Source organism: Sorex araneus, chromosome 3 (assembly GCF_027595985.1).
Source record: "Sorex araneus isolate mSorAra2 chromosome 3, mSorAra2.pri, whole genome shotgun sequence".
NCBI lineage: Eukaryota > Metazoa > Chordata > Mammalia > Eulipotyphla > Soricidae > Sorex > Sorex araneus.
In genome coordinates, this window is record NC_073304.1 from 167751973 (window position 1) to 167773487 (window position 21515).

At 47.5% G+C, this 21515-nt stretch overlaps 1 protein-coding gene across 4 annotated transcripts in view; it reads right to left on the reverse strand.

The window, feature by feature from the left end:
- The window catches only part of LOC101539053 (NXPE family member 4), a 388567-nt gene that overhangs the window by 80796 nt on the left and 286256 nt on the right, over positions 1–21515 (reverse strand). The window contains exon 1 of one of the 4 annotated variants that reach the window (XM_055129857.1): positions 2525–2599. The exons of the other annotated variants lie outside the window; for them this stretch is intronic. The gene's annotated coding sequence lies outside the window, so the exon portion shown is untranslated. Of the gene's footprint in view, positions 1–2524; positions 2600–21515 lie in introns of those variants that run through there. 4 annotated transcript variants of the gene reach the window in all.

A 21515-nucleotide genomic window follows, 5' to 3' on the forward strand; every position in this document is an offset into this window, starting at 1 on the left:
TGGAAATGATCACTCTGTGTAAGAACTGCATGCTGAAAATAGGTACATGAACAAACACGATAACCGCTCAGTATCTGTATTGCAAACCATAATGCACAAAAGGGGTGGGGGAGTGTCTGCCACAGAACCATAAAGGAAGGCTGGTGTGGGGGGGTGGCAGGAGGGATACTGGGGTCATCAATGGTGGGAAATGGACACTGCTGGAGGGATCGGTATTGGATCATTGTATGACTGAAATCTGATCAAGAACTTTGTAACTGTCTCTCACGGTGGCTCAAAATAAAATTAGCATGTAACAGTAATAATTATAAGCCATAAATTAAATAAGCGAAGATTAAAATCTAATCATAAGAAATACAGGTTTGCTCACACAAGGCTCAACCTTTAACATGTTAGTGATTTCTTAAATGGGTTTAGTGGCCCCTGGGGAAAATACAACAATCCTCACACTCTTTCCTCTAAGAATACTTTTTTTCTAGCATTCCTTGATTTTCATAACAAACTATACAAAATATATTATTTTGGTTCTGCTTTGGGGCAGAGATTGGGATTTGGGAAGCATCCGAAATATGGTGGTGGGAGGTGCAATGGTGGTAGGGTTGGTGTTTGAATATTAAATGTAATCAAATATTGTGAACCACTTTATAAAATAATTTTTATATAAAAATTTATAAAAATTATTTTAAAATTATGAAAATTATATAAAATATATAAAAATTTTTATAAATTTTTATAAATAATTTTTAAAAGAGAAATAAAGGTCTGCTGAGCACAAGCAAAAAAATATAAAGAAAAGAAAAACTCCAGGTTATGTCAAGGGCAAAGCAGAAAGGTGAGATTGAGTCCTGGATCTGTTATGATCCCTAAAACAGACCGTGACCCCATACTGCCCTGCCCACCATCAAAACCACCCACTGCCCAATAAAGACTCTCCTCCCCCATGCCGGGGTGAACTTCAGAACAGAGGCCCTTTCTCCTGCTCATGCTAGAGCATTAAAATCTGAGAACATCACCATACTGATATTCAACAGTTTCTGTCAACATTTGCCTCAGAAACACTGCATGCAACATCTCTCCTTGAATTCTTTCTCCACCACCTTGTCCCATCAGCGATCCACCATTTGCCATGTACAGTCCTTGGACATGCAAACATTACTAGCCCATGCCCAGGAAGACAGAGGCTCACCCATCTGCCATTTCCCACTAACTCAATCTAGCGGCTGCAGCAGGAATGCCCAGTGCTCCTTACTGACGCCCACATCCCCATTTTGGGACTTGGGGTGCACCTGGGGAACAACCAGCCAGTGTTGGTTTGCCTCTTCCACCCCTCTGCTTCTGCCCAGGCCTGCCCACCAGCTAGCCTGCAGATCTGCGGAACAGGGATGGAGGCATTAGCTTTTCTCGGAGGAGTCTAGATCGTGTTCCCTGCAGCAACTGCTCTCCCCTACTAAATGTGTGATCAGAGCTCTGGATCCAGTCCCCAGGGTCACAACAGCCAGGTTTCAGAGAGAAAAATGCAGTGCTGCACGTTTGTACCATGTCTTGTGCCCATGGTCCAATAGGTATTTTGTCCACACCAGCAATATGGGAGGTCTTGGGCCGGAGAGACAGCACAGCAGGTAAAGTGCTTGCTCTGCAATGTGACCAACACAAGTTCCATCTCTGGCACCCCATAGGGGTCCCCAAGCCTGTGAGGAGAGATCCTTGAGCACAGTGCCAGGAGAAAGCCCTGGGCACCGCTGGGTGTGGCCCCCAAACCAAACACAATCTTGGAGCTCAGCCAACAGACATTCCTAATGGGATGTTATTAAGTCTGCAACCACAGGACTCCAAAGGGGAAGGCAAAGAATCTGTTAATCTGTACATGGCCCCCAGTTACCATCTAGATCAGCATCTTCCACACCAACACACGTCCAAATAACCCAGAAGGTTTGTTCAAACCTGTGTCACTTGCATCTGTCATTGTATCGCTGTACCACTGTCATCCCATTGTTCATCAATTTACTTGAGCAGGCGCCAGTAACGTCTCCATTTGTCCCAGCCCTGAGATTCTTAGCAGCCTCTCCTTACTCGTCTTTCCCAATGATTGGAGGCTCTTTCAGGGTCAGGGGAATGAGACCTGTTACTTTTACTGTATTTGGCATATCGAATACACCATGGAGAGCTTGTCACTTGCAACTACTGACAATAAATGCTTGAACCTACTTCCATCTGCTCGATCGTTCTTCTGCCTGCATTCCGAGAGAAGGGTGTTCTTTGGGACAGAGGATTCTGGGGTGGGCAGCAGCTTTTCCTAGGCATTTTAGAGATGTTATTCTCATTTACTGGCCTCTCTTATTCCCAAGAAGACGTCAGCTGTCATTTCAGTGGAAACTGGAGAATATCAGTTTCTCAGGGTGCTTTCACAACGTCCTCTTAATCTTTCCCTTTGCTACGCAGTCAGCAACCTGCCCTGCGCATGTGAGGTCTGGGGAGCACCAGAGATTTGAGTAGGAAGACACAACCCCTGAAACTCCCCCCTCACCTCGTTTCCAGGATTCTCCTCTCATTCTCCAGGACACTGCCGAGTCTCCCCTTCCTGGATCTTCAGAAACGTGGGAGCTTTGCTGTGGGGGTGGGGACACCCAGCAGAGAATCCACCTGGACCGTCTCAGGTTCACCATGTGAAGACAGGAAACACAGCACCTGCTGTTCTTTTTCCAAAGGTGAACCTGGCTCCAGAATCACCCCTTAGTTTCTCTCCTGTACCTCTGGGTAATTCCCTCAAGATTCTGTAGACTGGTCCCCCCCACCCTTTCCGGGGAAGGGCTTTCTTCATAGAAACTTACTGAACCACACTGGAATCAGAACTGTCTCGAGTCTGAATACATTCTATTCCACATTGCCACTGTAACCCTAACATCATTTACACCTTTAATTTCTTTTTTTTTTAATTTATTTTATTGAAACATCGTGTGGAAAGTTACAAAGTTCTCAGGCTTATATCTCAGTTATACAATGCTCAAACACCCGTCCCATCACCAGTGCCCATATTCCACCACCAATAAAAACAAAAACAACAACAACAAAAAAACCAGTATACTTCCCACCCCTCACCCCCCAACGCCCCCGAGTGACTGATAATTTCACTTCCTTTTCTCTTTACCTTGATTACATTCCAGATTTCAACACAAAACTCACTATTGTTGTTGGAGTTTCAACACAGACTCACTAATTTTGTTGGGGTTTATCCCCCAAGAATAAAGCTCTATTGACAAGGAAATATTTGATAATAAGTTTTCCACTGATGAGAATGAAGAGATAAAAAGTCACGCGGCCGCTACTGCGACTTTACAATTTCTGTATTATAGTAATTAAGTCCAGGGAGATTTAAGTTGGAAAATGAATCATTTCCCTTCCTGGAACAGTATGTAGCAAAAGTTTAGTTCACAGTCTCCATACATGGTTGCAAGCACTCACTGGAACCCCAAGTCCTAAAGCTGTCTCTGGTTCCTGCTCGTTCCACATCCACGCGGCTGTGCAGAGGCATGGCCACCCGGGTCGAATCTCGGCCGGAGCCCGAGCTCCGGCCCCGGCCTCTACACCTTTAATTTCTTTAAAAAAACTTACTAACGCCCCGCGATTTACATAGTCGAGTTTTAGACATACAATATTGCATGTCTCACCATTCTCACCACTTGCGTCAACTTCCCTCGGCCCATGTTCCCAGGTTCCCTCCATATCCACCTCTCTCCAGCTTGCTCTCTTGGCAGGCACCTTTCTAAGTTTGGGTCTCTTGATTTCAATTCAGAATGACTGGATGGGAGAATGCAATGCTTTAAAGGCTTTTTTGGGGGGGATGCCCAGAGCAACCTTGGCCCCAGTATATAGTGAGGAGAAGGAGTAGTGAAGAGTAGAGGGGAGGGGGAGCAGAGACAGATGAGGAGCACTGGGGGCCAGGTCACAGGGTCAAGAGACAAAGGTGGTATTAAGGAATGACAGAGCCAAATATACACCATGAACTTTTATTAAGCCAGGAATCCCCAGAGCTAGTCATGCTCTGTAGCCTGCCCAGACAAAAACTCACCCCAAGCAGCTCAGCAAAGTAAATTTCCCATTTCTCCTGCCTTGCCCAGCACCTACAGTGAGAGCACCTGGGTCCCGACTTGCAGATCAACACGGACGCCCGGGCTGCCTTCATTTCCTACCTTCCCTTTGCATCACACCACATGGATCTTCTCAAATTCAGGTCTCTCCGCTGTCACACAGATGATCTAATGCTTCACTCAGCACAAACTGAGGAACCTTCTAAATATAGCTTAACCTTTCAATCACACTAACGTGCATCCCTAGATCAATGGCACCGTGTGTGACTGTTCATTTTAAATCTCACTAATTGGCTTATCATTTAAGAACATAAGGGTTTCTCTTGTCCCGTGCCCCCATGCCCACATACACACTTTCCTTTCCTAACAAAAGATCAGCTCCATTCAATATTCAGGTTTTTATATTCCCAGGCACATTTGTTTCTTGTTGTCGCAACCCATTTCCACACACACACACACACATACTCGTGCTACAAATGAACACAAATTTATCACCTTACATTCAGTAGGTGCGAGCCGGGCTAACTCCTTCCCGAGGGCCTGGGGCAGAGTCTGTGTCTGTGTGTTGTCCAGAGTCTAGAGAGGCCAGCTCGCTTTTTTTGGGGTTCCATACTCCTCCCAAACCTACAGTGCCGGTGGCAGCCTGGGGCCGCTCTGGTACTATCCTGCCTGCCCCCTCTCTCTTATAAGACCCTGTGATTACATTATGCTCACCTGGGCCCCTGTCCAGCTCACGAGCCGTAACTTCATCACACCTGCGAACCCCTTTGCCAGGGAATTGGCAGAGTGACAGGATCCGGGGATGAGGATGTTGGCACCTCGGGAAGCAGGAAGGGGCTTCGCTTCACTCCCCACACTGACTCATGTGGTGTAGACAATGCTCATACTTTCATTTGTTATCCAGTTTTTGTTGATCATCCTTGGCTGACTTTTCTATGCACTTACGCACATTTTTCCTACAGTCTACATTAGAATAACAGAACTTTGAATACGGCAAACATACCAGGTAAACTGTTGGTTCCTGGCAACTGTTCATTTCATATATCAGTTTGGCTAAGCCCTGGCACCCAGCTATCGACATTATTCTAGATGTTTTTGTGAACATTCTGTGAACATTAAAGCCAGTAGACTTGGAGGAAATCAGGTTGCCCTAATGGAGGTGTGGAGGACCCCATCTCATAACTGGAAGCCTCAATGGAAGAAGACCAATCCTCGCTGAACATGTGGGAATTCTCCCAGCAGACTGCCTTCGCGTTCAAACTACATTTCTTCCTGTATCTCCAGCCTCACAGCCTCCCCCACAGACTGTGGGTATTCCAGGTCTTTTCTGAACTAGTTTGGAGGTTTCTGGAATTGGTTCTCTGACCTGATTCTATTCAAAGTCATGAATGAATCTATTTCCAGCAGTACAGGGCATCGCTCCTTACAGGAAGAGACTGGGGTATGGGTGGGTACAGAGGGAAAACCATGTGGCAGTCAGGGAGAAGAGAACCATCTGCAGACGGAGGAGAGGCGGGTTCAGGAGCAACACCAGTGTCCCTCCCCTCGCCCCCCCCCACCATTTGATCCTGAACTTCTAAATTCCAGAGCTGCGGGGAGGTGAGGTGAGAATTGTTTTCTGTTCTCCAAACCATTCATCAACCATCAACTAGGCCTTTATAAAAAATTGGTACTATCTACATGCATATTTTTAGTCTGTTCTTATTTAGTTGATGCAACATTCATTCGTATCTCTATGAAGCAACTGCCTTGACTAAAGAGAGGTCAGCTGTCTAGTGAAGGGTAGAGATGGACATTGTGGTGGCCCTCAAGTGCCGATAATATGGAAGAATTCCTAGACCCATATATTGTCATATTCTGTGGAATTAATATAATGGAATGTCATACACGGGGGAGGTGATATTGCAGAGGTTTTAAGTCTAGTGTGTGTGGGGGGAATCCCTTCAGGGAGTAAAAGCCCTGCACCCCTTTCTCCATTTCCATGTCCTCTGCTGAGATGACAGGAAGATGCCAACTGACCACAGACAGTAACTGGGTCAAGTGTTCACATCTCAAAAACATCGGCTGCTCTGACTTTGCACTCCTTGCACCGGAAACGGCCTCTGCCTCCAAGACATCACCCTCCCCAGTCCCAGAGGGGCATGTTTTCCCTTAACCAGGATTCGAGGCACTCCCACCTGCCCGCCCTGCTTTAGTACTTTCACGCACGTTTCCCCTCTGCTGACAATTCCTCCCAGTTCCCTTTGTGTGGCAGGTGAGGACCCTCCTGGTGGCAGCATCGAATCACAACCTCCTCTGTGTGGACTTTGCATAAACTGGGAAAAATAAGTATGTGCGTAAAGTTATTTTTCTTCCGTTCCCTCCAACCAGTGATATTATTTTACTTTATGAACACATGCAGTGTCCAATAAGAATTTTTTAAAAAAACTGTCATGTTGTTGTTGTTGTTGTTGTTGTTGTTCTCTTGGCTGTTTTCTCCAGGGCTCTGCTGCTGAGTCCAGTGCTGGGTGCTTATTTGTCATGAATTTCCAGGGGCTTCGATGCTTCTTGCTGCCTTCTCTATTCTCTTTTCAGTGAATGTTGGGTGTGGGGGAGACAATCCCAACTCTTGGGCTTGAGAGTACTGACGTGATACGCTTCATTTCAAAGAGGGGAATGTAAGGTTTGCTCGGACAAAACAGCAACCAGGATCACGGTCCCCCGGCAAGGAAGACAGGACTTATGGCCCATCTGGCACCAGGAGGCCACCAGGCTGCATTGTACGCTTCCTCACAATCGACCCCCTACAGATAACGGGAGTCAGACCAAGCACACCCATTCCGCTGCTCTTGGTTCCCTTTTCCCACCCAAGACAACTTAAAAATCCTCTTAGTCTCTCCCAGGGCACTGCTCTATCCTAGCCTCACCTGAGTCCTCCCGGGAGCACCTCCCAATAAACTTTCACTTCTTTCCCTTTACTTGTCTCTGTGTCTGCCTGAGTCAGCTGAGGTCATGGACCTATCAGGGACCAAGGCTATTTGGGGGGAGCACAGGTTCTGCAAGGTACACTGCCTGATACATTGCCTTCCTCCCCTGCCCGGGCACCCACAGTCCTAGTTTTATTTATTAATTTATTGTTATTTAATCTAGTCTAAGTTCTCACTGGGCAGTGCTCAAGGCTTGCTTTGGTCTCTGTGCTAAGGCACCACTCCTGACCATTCTTGAGGACCATGTTACCAGGGATTGAGGTGGAGGCGAACTCTGTGTATGGCAAACCCCTTAACCCCTGTGCCAGCTCTCCGGCATCATGGTCCCAGTCTTAGCCTGGAGTTACCATTCCACTGGCTGCTTCTTGGAACAAGTAGACCATGGGGTGCCAGTATCCTATGGCATCAACCACCTGGACATTCAAAAGATATTTCTTTCTTTTTTTTTTTTTTTTGCTTTTTGGGTCACACCCAGCAATGCACAGGGGTCATTCCTGGCTCATGCACTCAGGAATCACCCCTGGCAGTACTCAGGGGACCATATGGGATGGGATGCTGGGATTTGAACCCCGGTCGCCCTACCCGCTGTGCTATCGCTCCAGCCCCTCAAAAGATATTTCTTTACTCACCCAGGTGTTTGGCCAGGCACCCTTCCTCACCCCTTGCAAATGTCTTGAGTATGAAGTGCCCAAAGCGTCATCCCCACTCTTCCTGTCCACTCACCTGGCAAGGCCAGTGTTTTCTGCTGTAAGTCCAGCCCCGCAGGTGTATTCCATCCTGCATGAGCGCCTCTTTGCTCGAGGCATCCCTGTGGCCCTCCCAGGAGCACATTCCTTTCATCAATATCATCTGTGCCCCATCTAGAAAGATTTAGACCAGCAAGCAGAGTCATGAGTTCACGATCAAGCCATCCTATCATTTGCTAACGATACTCCGGGCAGTTTGAATAACAGCAGGATGATTTGGCATTTCCATTCTCTGTAGAAAGAACCTAACACAGTAACCCTCTGGCTCAGAGAAATAGGGTTTGAGTTAAACGACTCATCACATGATTAAAAATGCTTGCAACTCTGTGTTCCTTTTACTCCCCTCTACAACAACAAACTCTGGGGTTAATAAAGCAAAAACACTATTCTGAGACTTGTAGGGTGTGTGTGTGTGTGTGTGTGTGTGTGTGTGTGTGAGCATCCTTACCCTCTGGGGGTTCTGACCTGACAAGGCAGGCTGGGGCCTTTGGCAGGAACTAATGCATCTAAGACATGGTCGGAAAAGGACGTTCTTAGCCTGGTTCCCCCTTAAAGATGCTGGGATTGAAAACTGATTGTCATCCAGGCAAGGGGAGAGCAGGGACAAAAGGCCCCGATGAGAACAGGAAAGACCACCCGGAGCTCCAGGTCCACAGCACTGGACCGTAGCTGCACAGAAAGTCTCAGGACAAGGGCAGTGTGGGGAAACGCAATAAAACCAACTTTGTAAAGCCAAGTGGGGTGATCCTGTATCCGGGCGTTTCTCTCACTTGGTAGGATTTCTCTCTCTCTCTCTCTCTCTCTCTCTCTCTCACACACACACACACACACACACACTCTCTCTCTCTCTCTCTCTCTCTCATTCCTCTCTCACACAATCTCTCTCTCACACACACACTGTCTCCTCTGTCTCTTTTCTCTCTCACACACACACGCTCTCCTCTCTCTCACACACAATCTCTCTCATTCCTCTCTCACAATCTCTCTCATACACACTCTACACACTCTATCTCCTCTTTGTCTCTCTCCTCTCTGACATACATACACGCTCTCCTCTCTCTTCTCTCACACACACAATCTTACATACACACTCATTCTCTCTTTTCTCTTACACACTCTCACTCCCTCCCCTCTCTCACTGTCTCTCTCTCTCTCTTTTTTTTGCTTTTTGTGTCACACCTGGCGATGCACAGGGGTTACTCCTGGCTCTGCAGTCAGGAATTACCCTTGGCGGTGCTCAGGGGACTATATGGGATGCTGGGATTAGAACCCTGGTTGGCCGCGTGCAAGGCAAACACCCTACCCGCTGTGCTATCACTCCAGCCCTGTCTTACTGTCTCTCTTACACACACACTCTCACACACACTCTCTTCTCTCTCACACACTCTTACTCTCTCCTCTCTCACACACATACACTCTCTCACTATCTCACACACATTCTCTGTTTCTCTCTCTCTCTTTTTTCTCTCATCAAAGTACTTTGTCTCACTCACACTTGTACCTTTTCTTAAAACATTTCTGGCAGGAGTAGACAACAAAGCTGGGTGGAGGACAGGACTGACTTTCTCTCATCAAAAGTAAATCTCCCGCCTGCCAGAGGCTCAGCTCCCTGAAGACTGGGGGTGGACTCTCCCACTGTAGTGGACCAAGTGGACTGCAGACACCACTTGATGGTTGCCTTGGGTGCCTGGAATGACCCAAGTACCTTCTTCTTCCAGGTGCTCTGGTAGGGGAAATGCCTCCCCTCCTCCTGCACACCTACTCAGTCCCAACTACCCAGGCACTTCCCTGGTGGGAGCAAGGTGGGCCAAGTGGGAGAGCTGGGGTTCCTGCTTCCCCATGCTTCCCTTGGCAAGCAAGCATACCAAGACAGGGCCTGCTGAACAGGACGGGACTCCCTTGTGAACAAGAAGGCCTCAAGATTGGCCAGCACTGGGCCATGGAGCCCTCCTTGGCCTCCTCAGCACCTTTCCCCACACTGGTTTCTGAACACATGTATGATGATGTATGCTCACTGCATGCTCATTCAGCCATGCCCACCTTCTCTACCTTGTGTGTAAATATAGTTGACTTCTTGGTAAACTAAATCTGTCGCATCACCCAACCTTACTTGACATAAAGCCAGACCTCCCAGTTCTTTCTTGGGCGAGGGGAGTGTTTAGGGATCCTGGGGCCACTCCCGATGGTACTCAACCACCTGCGTGGCAGCTCAGTGACAGGGACTGGAGAGGTGGTAGGGATCACCAGGACTTCCCTGGGGGTGCTCTGGGGCCTCCAGGGCGGCACCCAGCAATGCTTCAGGCTCTGTGCTGGGCATGCACCCAAACTGTTGTACCATCTCCTGACCTCTCCTGCCCGCCCCCTTCTTCTTTGTGAGCCTTGCTTTACGGCTAGTGATTAGCTTCCCAACTCAGAGTTGCCTTTTTGCCAACTTAAAGCCCTTTAAATGATTAGATCAGAGAGAGAGAGAGAGAGCTCACTGGACCGAGCTCATGCTTTTCATGCAAGATGCCCAGGTTCATCCCAGGCATTACATGTGAGCCAATAAAAGAGCTGGAAGTAGCCCCCACTTGTGCGTGCACACACACACACACACACACACACACACACACACACACTTCGGTGGTTCTATGATTTCTGGAAGACATTATCTATGCCAATTCTTCCCTGAATATTAGATTTTTGCAGGCTTTTTTTTTTTTTAAACTTGGTGATTTTGTTTTTACACCATTTGTATTTGACCTAAAAACTCATTCTTCTCACATGGATCCCTTCATACGATACAAATTGACATAGTAAATTCTGAGAATATTAAAACTCTCCCGTGGCTCTATAAATGCACCTCCCAAACTGTATTTCTGTAATGAGCAACTTTCCGGGCAAAGATAATTCATCTTGTTTCGCCACAGTGTCTGAGCACCGTGCATTATATATCCATTTAGGTCATTTTCAAAGCACGCATTGTACTGCCACTGGTCATGGTTCAGGGGATGTTTTACCAGCGTCAGGTGCGTGGTTCATCACTCACTTTGCAGCAAACGGTTTCATCTTTCAAGCTACAGGGAGCTGGAGGAAGTGCTGCACGTTAGCCTGAGGGCCTCTTCGCCTCACCTCATGATGATGTCATCTCCGGATTAGACCAGCGAGGAGGCAGGGCAAGGCTCCGGCTTCTCTGCGACCCCCGTGCCCCTCTCCACTCCAAAAATAACCGGCCCGTGTTCCTGTGGGACGCAGGTCTCTTCTCTGCAGGACTACAGGGAGCAGGGGGGAACCTCTGCCTGTCTCGTCCATGTCTCACCCATTTCTTTTTTTTTTTTCTTGTCTACCTGAGTTTTATTATTCATGTTTTTTTTTTTTAATTGCTTTTAACGTGCTTGGTTGCTTTTCCCAAGAAATTCTTTTTTTTAAAAATTTTTTATTGAGTCACCATGTGGAAAGTTACAAAGTTTTCAGGTTTAAATCTCAGTTATACAATGCTCGAATACCCATCCCTTCACCAGTGCTCATATTCCACCACCAAGAATCCCAGTATAGCTCCACCCCGCCCCCCCACACCCCTAACCCCCCCACGCCCCTAGCCCCCCCACCCTAAGCCCCCCCCCGCCTGTGTAACTAATAAATTTCACTTTACTTTCACTTTGATTGCATACAATATTTCAACAAAACTCACTATTATTGTCTCGCCCATTTCGAAGGACTCTCTGGGGCCAGGAAATGGTCTGGGAACAAAACAGACAGGTCTGGGACTGGAGGGGAGGGTAATATCAGCCTCTCCCGGGGAGGAGCTACCCCCTGGCATTCTCTTGGCTCTGATGGGGACAAAGAAGAACTTTGTGAATATTTTTGCACTGACAAAGAACTCAGGCCTGGGCTTAAAGGGCCCCAGAATGAAATACAACAACCTTGACACACTTTCCTCTTATTGTGGTGGAAGATGCTTGCTGGTAGGGTGGGTGTTTGAATATTATCTGTAATGAACTATTGTGAACTACTTTATGAAAATAAAACGTATAAAAATTGCAAAAAAAAAAACCCTTGTGAACTACTTTATAAAATAAAAAAACTTAAAAAATAAAAGAACTCACGCCTCTGGCCAAAGTAATGGCCGGTGTAGAAGTACTAAAGTTTCCATTCAAACCTCTAGCCTCCTTGCTCCTCATTACACTGTATCACTGCATCACTCTCATCCTGTTGCTCATTGATTGCTCACGCAGGCGCCAGTAATGTCTCCATTTGTCCCTGTCTCATGCTAGTGTAGTCCAGTGGCGTCTGCTCACCCCGGGAACATGAAGAGCAGGTTGTTATTACTGTTTTTGGCATATCAAACACGTCACGGGTAGCTTACCAGGCTCTGCCGTACAGGCGGAATATCCTTGGCAGCTTGCCAGGCTCTCCAAGAGGGACAGAGGCTTTGAGCTTTTATAACTGAACCGGAGGTGGTTTATGGGTGTGTCTCCCACATACCTAACTTTTGGCCGTTTAATTTCTTGGTAAACATGGCCCCAAGTTGTTGGGGTCTGGCCAAAGGCATAGCAGCAATTTTGAGGCATCTGGAAGTCTGAAGGCACCATCAGGCTGCTGATGCACTCGCCCCACAGGTACAGGTTGACCTGCTGGCGGCACCATACCCACCCCTCATTACACTAACAAAACAAAAACAAAAACAAAAATATCACCCCTTGCAGATTTCTCTGCTATTTTCTGTACATGCAACGGATGTTCATTGTGTGTTTCTTAATTGCACGTGCTTGCAGAGCACTCTCACGGATGAGTTTTCTGGAAACCAACTAGGCTATCTCTGAGCTGAGGTGCGACTCCTTCTCTGCCAGGTGTCAGTCTTTCCCCCCCTCCCCCACCGCTCGCTCTCTTTGAAGCTGTTCTCGGCTGTGCTGGAGGACGCCCTTCCCAGCCCAGGGCTGGTTCACTCCCAGCACAGCCCCCCTCTCTTTTCTGCATTTGTTCCTGTGCTTTTTCTAGAACAGTACTGTTGAACTTTCTTAGCATATTTAGAACGGTCTGCCGCAGAAGAGCCTGAACACTAATGTCTGTTTCCAAGAGAACAAGAATTTCTCTTGGTCTCTTTAGCTGTTCAGCTGCTCCACATCCACCTCATGTGATGGGCTCCTTCTGTCACTTTTTTTTTTTTTGCACAGAAAAAAAAACTGAAATTGGTTTCTGGAATGGCTCACCAAATGATTTTGGGGTGGGGGAGTGATGGGGAGCCTAGGAGATAGTGGTGGGGGATGAGAGGGAGGGAAGAGTGGGAGAAGAAGAAGTGGAAGGAGGAGGAAGAGAAGGAGGAGGAGGAGGAGGAGAGGAAGAGGAAGAAGAGGAGGAAGAAGAAGAAGAAGGAGAAAAGAAGAAGAAGAAGAAGAAGAAGAAGAAGAAGAAGAAGAAGAAGAAGAAGAAGAAGAAGAAGAAGAAGAAGAAGAAGAAGAAGAAGAAGAAGAAGAGGAGGAGGAGGAGGAGGAGGAGGAGGAGGAGGAGGAGGAGGAGGAGGAGGAGGAGGAAGGAGGAGGGAAGGAAGGAGGGAGGAGGAGGAGGAGAAAGGAGGAAGTAGGAGGAGGAGAAGGAGAAGGGAAGGAGAAGAAGACAAAGGAGGAGGAGGAGGAGGAAGAGGAAGAGGAAGGGGAAAGAAAAGGGGCAGGGAAAGGGGAAGGAGGAGAAGGGGAAGGAGGAGAAGGAGAGGGAAAGAGGGGGAGAGGGCGGGGGAGGGAAGGGGAAGTGGACGGGAGGGGAGGGGGAAAGAGGGAGTGCGGGCTTCACTATAGGTAAGCATGAAGATATGGACCACTTATTTTTGCAATGTCGGTTTTATAGTGTCTCCCCCAAACTTCCCAATTCAGGTCTTTCTATGCAAAGAAGAGACTGTTGTCAGGATGTTGGAGGGGAAATTACTGGAACTTCTGTTGGTTTCCTTTCATATTCTTGTTCTGGGAGTCTGGTCTTGGTGCCTTGGACCACTCTCTAGGCTGCTGACAGAACTGCTTCTTCAGATCCTATCTTGGTTTGATTCTTTCTCCAGGAAACTTATCGCCAGGGGCCTCCCTCTACTCGCCTGCTTCAAATTTCTGAAGTCTCCTCTGTGAAATGCTCCTCTTCTCTGATAAACCAGCTCTGCAGCCCAAACTGCCAAGTTTCCAGCTCTGGGTCTATAGCCCCCACTTCGTCCCCTTGGGCCAGTTTCTTCATTAGGAAAATGAAGGCGTTTAAAGCTGTTCCCATCTCAGGTTTGTTACGAGGGGGGAATGCCTCTGGGAATGCACCTGGCTTAGCTTGGCACAGAGGCACCAAACACATGAGATGATGGAGTCGGTCTGCTTCATCCTCTTCAGCTTTTCCCTTATCTCCCATGCCCACTGCTTTCCTCCTGTGTCCTGTAAAAACTCCTGCCTACACTCGCAGCTCCAACGGGAAAGGCACTTCAGTACCCTGTTACAGAGATCCACTGCCCTTTGTGACAAATATCCACCTCTATCGGCTTGATCTTTAGCTAAGCGCGGCCCTAGGTGGGCACGGTCCGTGTCTGTCAGAGTACCGGGGAAACGTGCTTCTAAAACCTGCTTATTCCCTTCTCTCGGCACGCGATAACCTGCAACCTCTGAGTGCAGGCAATTTGCAAGGTATTGACTGACCCGACTCTTGCACTGGCTCCTAGGACACACACGTACATGGTAAAACTTGTTTCTTCCTTACGCCATTGGATTTCTCTTACTTTCTGTGTTCTGACAATAGTCCAATTTCGATCCTTGCCCTAGAATTTTACTGCCGTGTTTTCTTCTTAAACCAGTTCTTTCAGCAGTGATATCAGCTAATGCCCCAAACTTATCTCTGTTGATATCAGTAATACTCCAATCCCATCTCCACTGACATCGCTAATGCTCAGACCCATCTTCACCAATATCGGCTAATGCCTCAAATCCCTCTCTCCACGGACCCAGTAGAGATGGGGGTGGGGGTGGGGCATTAGCCGATATCAGTACCTAGAGGAGGGATCTAAGAGGCAGCAGCCAATGCAGTTCTATAGCAGACATCCACCATAAAGGATGATAACCATAAAGGATGAAGTATAATTTAAATATCGAATTACAAAGATGCAACATCTCCTGGGCCTTTAACAGGCACTTTTCTGGGCTACATCCTGTTGTCCTGCTGGGCAGGGCTTTCTACTACTGCCTGAGTACTCTGAGGGAAGCAACACAGTTTTATTTAGGAAGCAAGAGAGAGAGAGAAGAGAAAAGAAGAAAACCTGTGGAGTAGAAGAAAGGAAGTACACACCCCCAGGTGACGTGTGGATGGATTCCATTTAGCCCCCTTTGATGGATGAGAGAACAGAGACTTTGCAAGGGTTGAATCAAGAACACATGGGCACATGTGGTCAGTGGGAAATGCTCAACATGTGTAGTCTTGGGTTTCAGGAGCTCTGCTTAATAACACTCGAGTACATTTCCTCCTCTGCCTCCTCCTCTCCCATCCCCAAGAGCGCTCAGCCAGGAATGGGGCGTCCAAGAAATCTTAGCCAGCTTGGGTAAATCTTGATACCCAATATGAATGAATTCAGGAGTTCTACATTGTGAGTACCAAGATCTCAGAGAAAGGAAAATTGCAGACTCATACCAGAAAGCGAGATGTAATAAAGATAGCTGGAGTAGAAACCATTAAAGAATAAACATTAGAGAAAGATTTTGGTGTCCCTGCAATGTTTTGTTCTTTGGTTGGTTATACTGAGTCATTAGCCTCATACGCGTGTTCTGTAGGGCCACTCAACCATGGGCCATTCTAAATATTGCTTCTGTATTCAAATGACAAGCTTAGGAGCTGAGGGTATAGTTCCGTTGTACAGTATGTGTCTTGCACGTGTAGGGCTGTGAATTTTGCCCCTGTCTGTACCTCCAACATGGCAAACAAAATTTCACTTCTGTGGTTTACTGATAAAACTTTTATAATAATTTTTTGAGAACTAAAAAATTCTATATCAACAAATACTATAAGCACATAAATCAAAGAGCATGTTTTATACTCACTAGGTCCTTTCTATGATGCTTATTTCAGTTTCAGTGTTAACTGACCCTGGATCTCAACACTTGATCACAGGGCACGAGAAAAATCTGTATTTTTCCTCAACAAAATCTACTATCAATAACCTTCTGTAATTTTGGCAAGTGTGCTGCACTCTCCATCTCGACCCTCATTTAGAAGTACTCTGCACTGTGCCCCTCAATTTTCAGTTTTTCCCTGTTATGAGACTAAGCCTTCCATTTTCCAGGAATCTCATAAAGATTATGCGGTAGTCTTTTTGCAGGTCATGGGGTGACTCTGATTTTGCTTTTTGTTTCTTTGTTTTGTCGGTGTCACACCCAGCAGTGCTCAGGGCTTACTCCTGGTTCTGTGCTCGGGGGTCATTCCTAGCTGTCCTCAGGGCACCATGTGTGCTGGGGTGGAACTGAGCAAGGCAAGTCCTTCAACCACTGTGCTTTCTCTTTGACCCACCCGATTGTAACTCTTTCCCATCTTATGTGACGAAGATGATATCTATTATGCTCTCCCCTCCCCGCCACACCCCCCATCCATGTAGTAGCTTTTTTACCATTTGTAAGACAATTGTGGGAAGATATTTTGAAACTATGCATGTGTTCCATTTGTCATCAAAATCTGAATTCATTCCTTTGTATTAAAATGCATGTTCCCCATTTTTCACTTAATGGATGATACTTCATGATCATATTATCCGGATAATCAAATTGTCCCAGATCTGACCCAGGAGTCCCCGTTCCAGTACATGTTTGTCGAGTGGTGAATATAGATGGCCTGTACTGTGGACAGGGGACATGGGACCCTTTAGGGGAAAAGAGAGCTTCCAGAGGTGATTAGGTGATGAATAATGACTTGGGGAGATTATTTTGGGTACTGTGAGTGTGTCCAATGTCACCACAGGTCTCATGAGGACCTCTGAGGCCAGAGTCAGGGAAGGTGAAGAAGGGGGCGATGAAAGCAGAGATCAGAGAGAGAGCCTTGAAGATTCTGTGCTGCTGGTTTTGAAGGAACCAGGATCCAAAGGATGTAAGATGCCTTGAACTTACCAAAGGCAAGCAAGGACCTCCCTGTGAAGAGAGCCCGGCTTCGGGACTTCTGATCATCAGAAGAGCCAGCTGGAAGTGTGCTTAGGACACCAAATATGAACTGGTGGGTCATACAGTGGCAGCGGAATAAAGAAGGGAGGAAAAGGCAGTTGAGTACAACGATGCGAGGATGGTACAACTCGTGTGGCAAGTTATACCACAAGCCGAGGCACACACGTGTCTGGTCCAGGGAGACAGAAGGTGCCGGAACGGTCGGCACGGGCAAGGAAGGCAAAATGACCTTGGCAGGAAAAGTACTGCTGGATCCTGACGGAGCCCACAGGTGGCCGCCATGGCCTGGCTTGCACTCCAGGTGGGGCGGAAGTCCCAGGAGGATGGGTGCCAACATCACGTGCTCCACCCTGCAGGCAAGGCCCTTTAGAAACCCATAGCATCGAGGAGCAGGTGGGCTCCAGAGAGCACAGAGCGAAGGGCTAAGAACCCAGAGTGAAGCTGAGGAGGGCAGCAGGTTCAGGGGATGGAAGAGCAGGGGAGGGGAGAGTGGTCAGGCTCAGATGCATTCTGGGAACAGATTTTAGGAGGTTCTTTCAGTGATCAGACAAGTGAGGTAAGGGGCCATGACATGCCTCTGTGAAATGGGTCTGGAATTATTTAGGGGGAGAGACTGGGGGAAGATTGAGAGAGAAGATCTAGACTTAATAGACTGAAGGTGTTTTTTGGGGGGTGGGGGTGAGGGGTGACGGGCTCCTACGCAGTGCTTCCAGGGTCAGGAGCTGGAACCTGCAATATTTGGCCAACCAGTCCAGAATATTCAATACTTGGGTCCAAAGGTGCTAGGAGCCACCAGGGTCACATTCTGTGGGTCATGATGTGGTGCTGGGATTTTAAAATGTGGTCCTGCACAGCAAGGCATGTGCCCCTGACCCCCGAGACAGCTCCTTGGCCCTTAAGATGATGTTTTTTAGATGAGTGAGGCCCAGTGTTTGCCAGGAAAGGTAAGGGGTATTAAGAGTATTCTCTAACGAGCACCATCAGATCAATTAGTGTAAAAATGCATCTACAACAGTAGACAAGAAACAACCCCCCACCCCTTTATCCTTTAATGCAGTTGAGCATTGCCGGAGATTTCGAATCATGTTAACATTTTAGAAACTGTTGCTGTGATCTTTTATTTGAGAAGGCACTCACTCAGTAAATGATGCTTCTGTCTATGCTATACTTTGATGAAGAGGACGGCATCAAACATGCCAAAAAAACAAAATTACCCCCCACCCTGCTAAATGAAAGCTGTTGGCAACTGTGAGTGTCAAATTAACATCAATAATATAGATCGTGGTGCCAAATTCTCTTAGCTTCCATTGAAAAGCAATTACGTTCAAAATGTGCTGCCCATCCCAATGTTTCAGCCTTATATCACTGAGCTGTTGTATATTTAAAAAATCCTTACTATCAACTCAATCAGGAAACCCATTTTGGACTGTCATCTTTAATTGGATGGAACATGGTCCTTTGCCCAAACATGAAGCATAACACCATCACGGTTAAGAGAACTAGCCATCGTGACCGAGTTTGAATCTTAGCTCTGCCCTTGAAGTTTGAAATGACCTCTGTGTGTCTCAGTTCTCTGTTATAATGATCATCAAGTAAATGAGTTGCTGTTTATCAGATACAGAGAAAATGCTATAAGTTTGTGATCTCATTTTTATTAGTAATGTGATCACTGTTGATTCTCCTGGTGGGTGAAGGTTTGCTGGGTTAATGGTTATTATTATTTTGGTTTGGGGACCGTTCCTGGAGGTTCTCTGGGCTTCCTCCTGGCTCTTCACTTAGGGATCATCACTCCTGTGGATTGTGGTGACCATATGGTGTCGGGGGTCAAACCCAGGTCAGCCATGGTGCAAGGTAAGTGCCCTACCCACTGTACTATTGCTCTAGACCCAGTTTGGTGGGTTGTAACGAGCCCACCGAAGTAAATGGAGGCCATATTCCATAGCGACCCACAATCTGGGTACCCTTGACCTCAAATGATCCCCACCGGCGACTCCATTCCTTTGTTCTTCCCTGATCTTCTGCCTGTTCTCTCCATCCCTCCCAATCCTTTCTGAACAAAAGTGCCCCTGAGGCTAGACTTGTCCATAGGCTTGTGAAGGCGACACTGGGAGCAGCACGCCGAGCCCTTGGAGGCCAGATAGAGCCACCCACACGGCAGAGCCTGGCAAGCTACCTGTGGCGTAAAACAGCAACAACAACAATGGAGACGTTACTGGTGCCCACTCAAGCAAAATCGATAAACAATGGGGTGACAGTGCTACTACCAATAGACCTTGTCCAAATGTCCGAATGTGCAAATGTCCTAGCTTTCTCTTGGAAAATGAGAGCCTGACTACAATTTCCAGGCGCCTCGTGGACACCGAAAACCCCCCCTCACACATCGCTAGGGTTGTGTAGCGAGTGTGGGCAAGGCAGAGATAAGCCTCCCCACTCCTTGCACCTGTGAGAATAAGGGGGGAGCAAGGCCAGGAAACAAGACCCTTTGGGCGGCAGGACTGGCTTCCATGCTGTGGATCAAGGTCAGTACAAGTCTGGGTTGGTGTGGGAGCAGGGCTCCCGGAGCCTCTGCAGGGGATTAACTCTGGAATTTCTGGAATCTGGGAAGACCGGGACCGAGTCCTGGGGACTAGGCATGGTTGTCCCGGGCACTGAGCAGGCTTGGAAATGGGGTCCTTTGTGAATCGTGCCATCCTCCAGCTGTGCCAACGTGGACGTGTGCATCACTGTCCCCTCAAGGAAGCACGACACTGATGTGATGCTGGGATTTCACAAATTCATGGAGGCTTGGGGAAGGAGTGAAGACAGGCGGCTGGGTGGGTGCTGGTGGTCTTCGGAGAGGCTGCTTTAAAGAGGGCCCAGGGCTTAACAGAGGCCTGCGGCTCCGCAGGGATCTGCAGTGTCTGTCTTGGGATTTTCATCGAAACTACCAGGCACCCTTTTGCTCTTCCCTTGTTAGAGTTGCTGCCCTGATTCATTGCTGGTATTTTTTCCTGCTCTGCCTCTATTTTTATTGTAAAGTCAGCTTGATAAATCAATAAGCACCCAGGTAGCCTGTACTTACTGGACGTGTGTGAGCTTTTTTCGCTGCCAAAGACCAACGTTTTAATGTCTCCAACCATGGCCCAGAAACCAAATTCCATTCTGTCATATTAGCTTTGCAGAGAACTGGCGTGCTTCCTTCCTTCCTTCCTTCCTTCCTTCCTTCCTTCCTTCCTTCCTTCCTTCCTTCCTTCCTTCCTTCCTTCCTTCCTTCCTTCCTTCCTTCCTTCCTTCCTTCCCTTCCCTTCCTCCCTCCCTCCCTCCCTCCCTCCCTCCCTCCCTCCCTCCCTCCCTCCCTCCCTTCCTTCCTCCTTCCCTCCCTCCCTCCTTTCCTCCTTTTCTCCCTCCTTTCCTTCCTCTCACACACATACACATACATTCTAGACAGAGATTAAGCAATTCTGGTGGGGACTGGAGAGATATTACAGGGGTTAAGGTGCTTGCCCAGTGGACTCTAACTTGACCCCCAGACTCATCTGTGGTCCCCCCAACCCCCGGCCCCATCAGGAGTCATCCCTGAGCACAGAATCAGAACCCTGAGCACGAGTGGGTGTGGCCCTAAATCCTCCCAAACCAAACCAGAACCTATTCTGGTAGTCTACTGAACTGGTTTCTTTCCTCAAATCCCAACGTTGGTTAAAAAGAAAAACACTACCTACTTGAACCCCGAGTTTAATGATAAGACAATATCCTCCAGAATGGATCCCCATTCTCCACCCCTCCTTACAGCCAAGAGTGGGGATACGAGGGATAAGAGGGAAAGAGTCTGAGTCTCTCCCCGATGACTCCCTCCACCTTCCCATCGCTGCCCCCCCACCCCCGACCCACCGAACAGCATTTCCTCCCTGGCCCCAGCGATAGTTTCCTTTCTACTTCCTGGGCCCATAATGAGTTTCTCGCCTTCTGTAACACGTGTGAATTCTCTTTCTTATTTCATAGAGGCTGCCACGCTGCTATTATTACAAAGGCCACGGGAAGAGGAAATAAAGCAGGAGAATGAAAAGCCGGAACTATCATAGCGTGTCGAGAGGGTGCCAGTTCCTACCCACTACCCATCCGCTCTCTGAAGAATGCGCCTTATAAAGGGGGGAGTGAAAGTGAAATCATACATTATTTATTAGGTCTGTGTACAAAATGAGTAGAAATAGACAACCCCTGGCTTTTAAACCAAGTTCTAAATCTTTCTACTTCATTTGAATCTCATACTTAGTCTTTTGTTGCTAAAATGTGACTCCAGCCCATCTTCCTAAATCCTTAAGCAGAAGTATAATTCTCTCCACGGCAAATCCTTTTTTCTGCCCAAAGAATGTCTTCTTTATGAAATGGATGTCAACAGAAAAATATGACATCCTTAAATCTTTATTTTGTAACGCCCCTTTCAGAAACCTATTTTGTTTGCACAATAAACTAATCTCCAGTGCAGGAATGTACATTAAGGAGCCTGGAACTTAATAAGTAAATCGCTTCTCTTACTGTCAGTTCCCTCCTTCACAAAGGCAGCAGTGAGTCTGCAGAGGACTTCTAAGATTCCTTTGAAATGAACAGTTT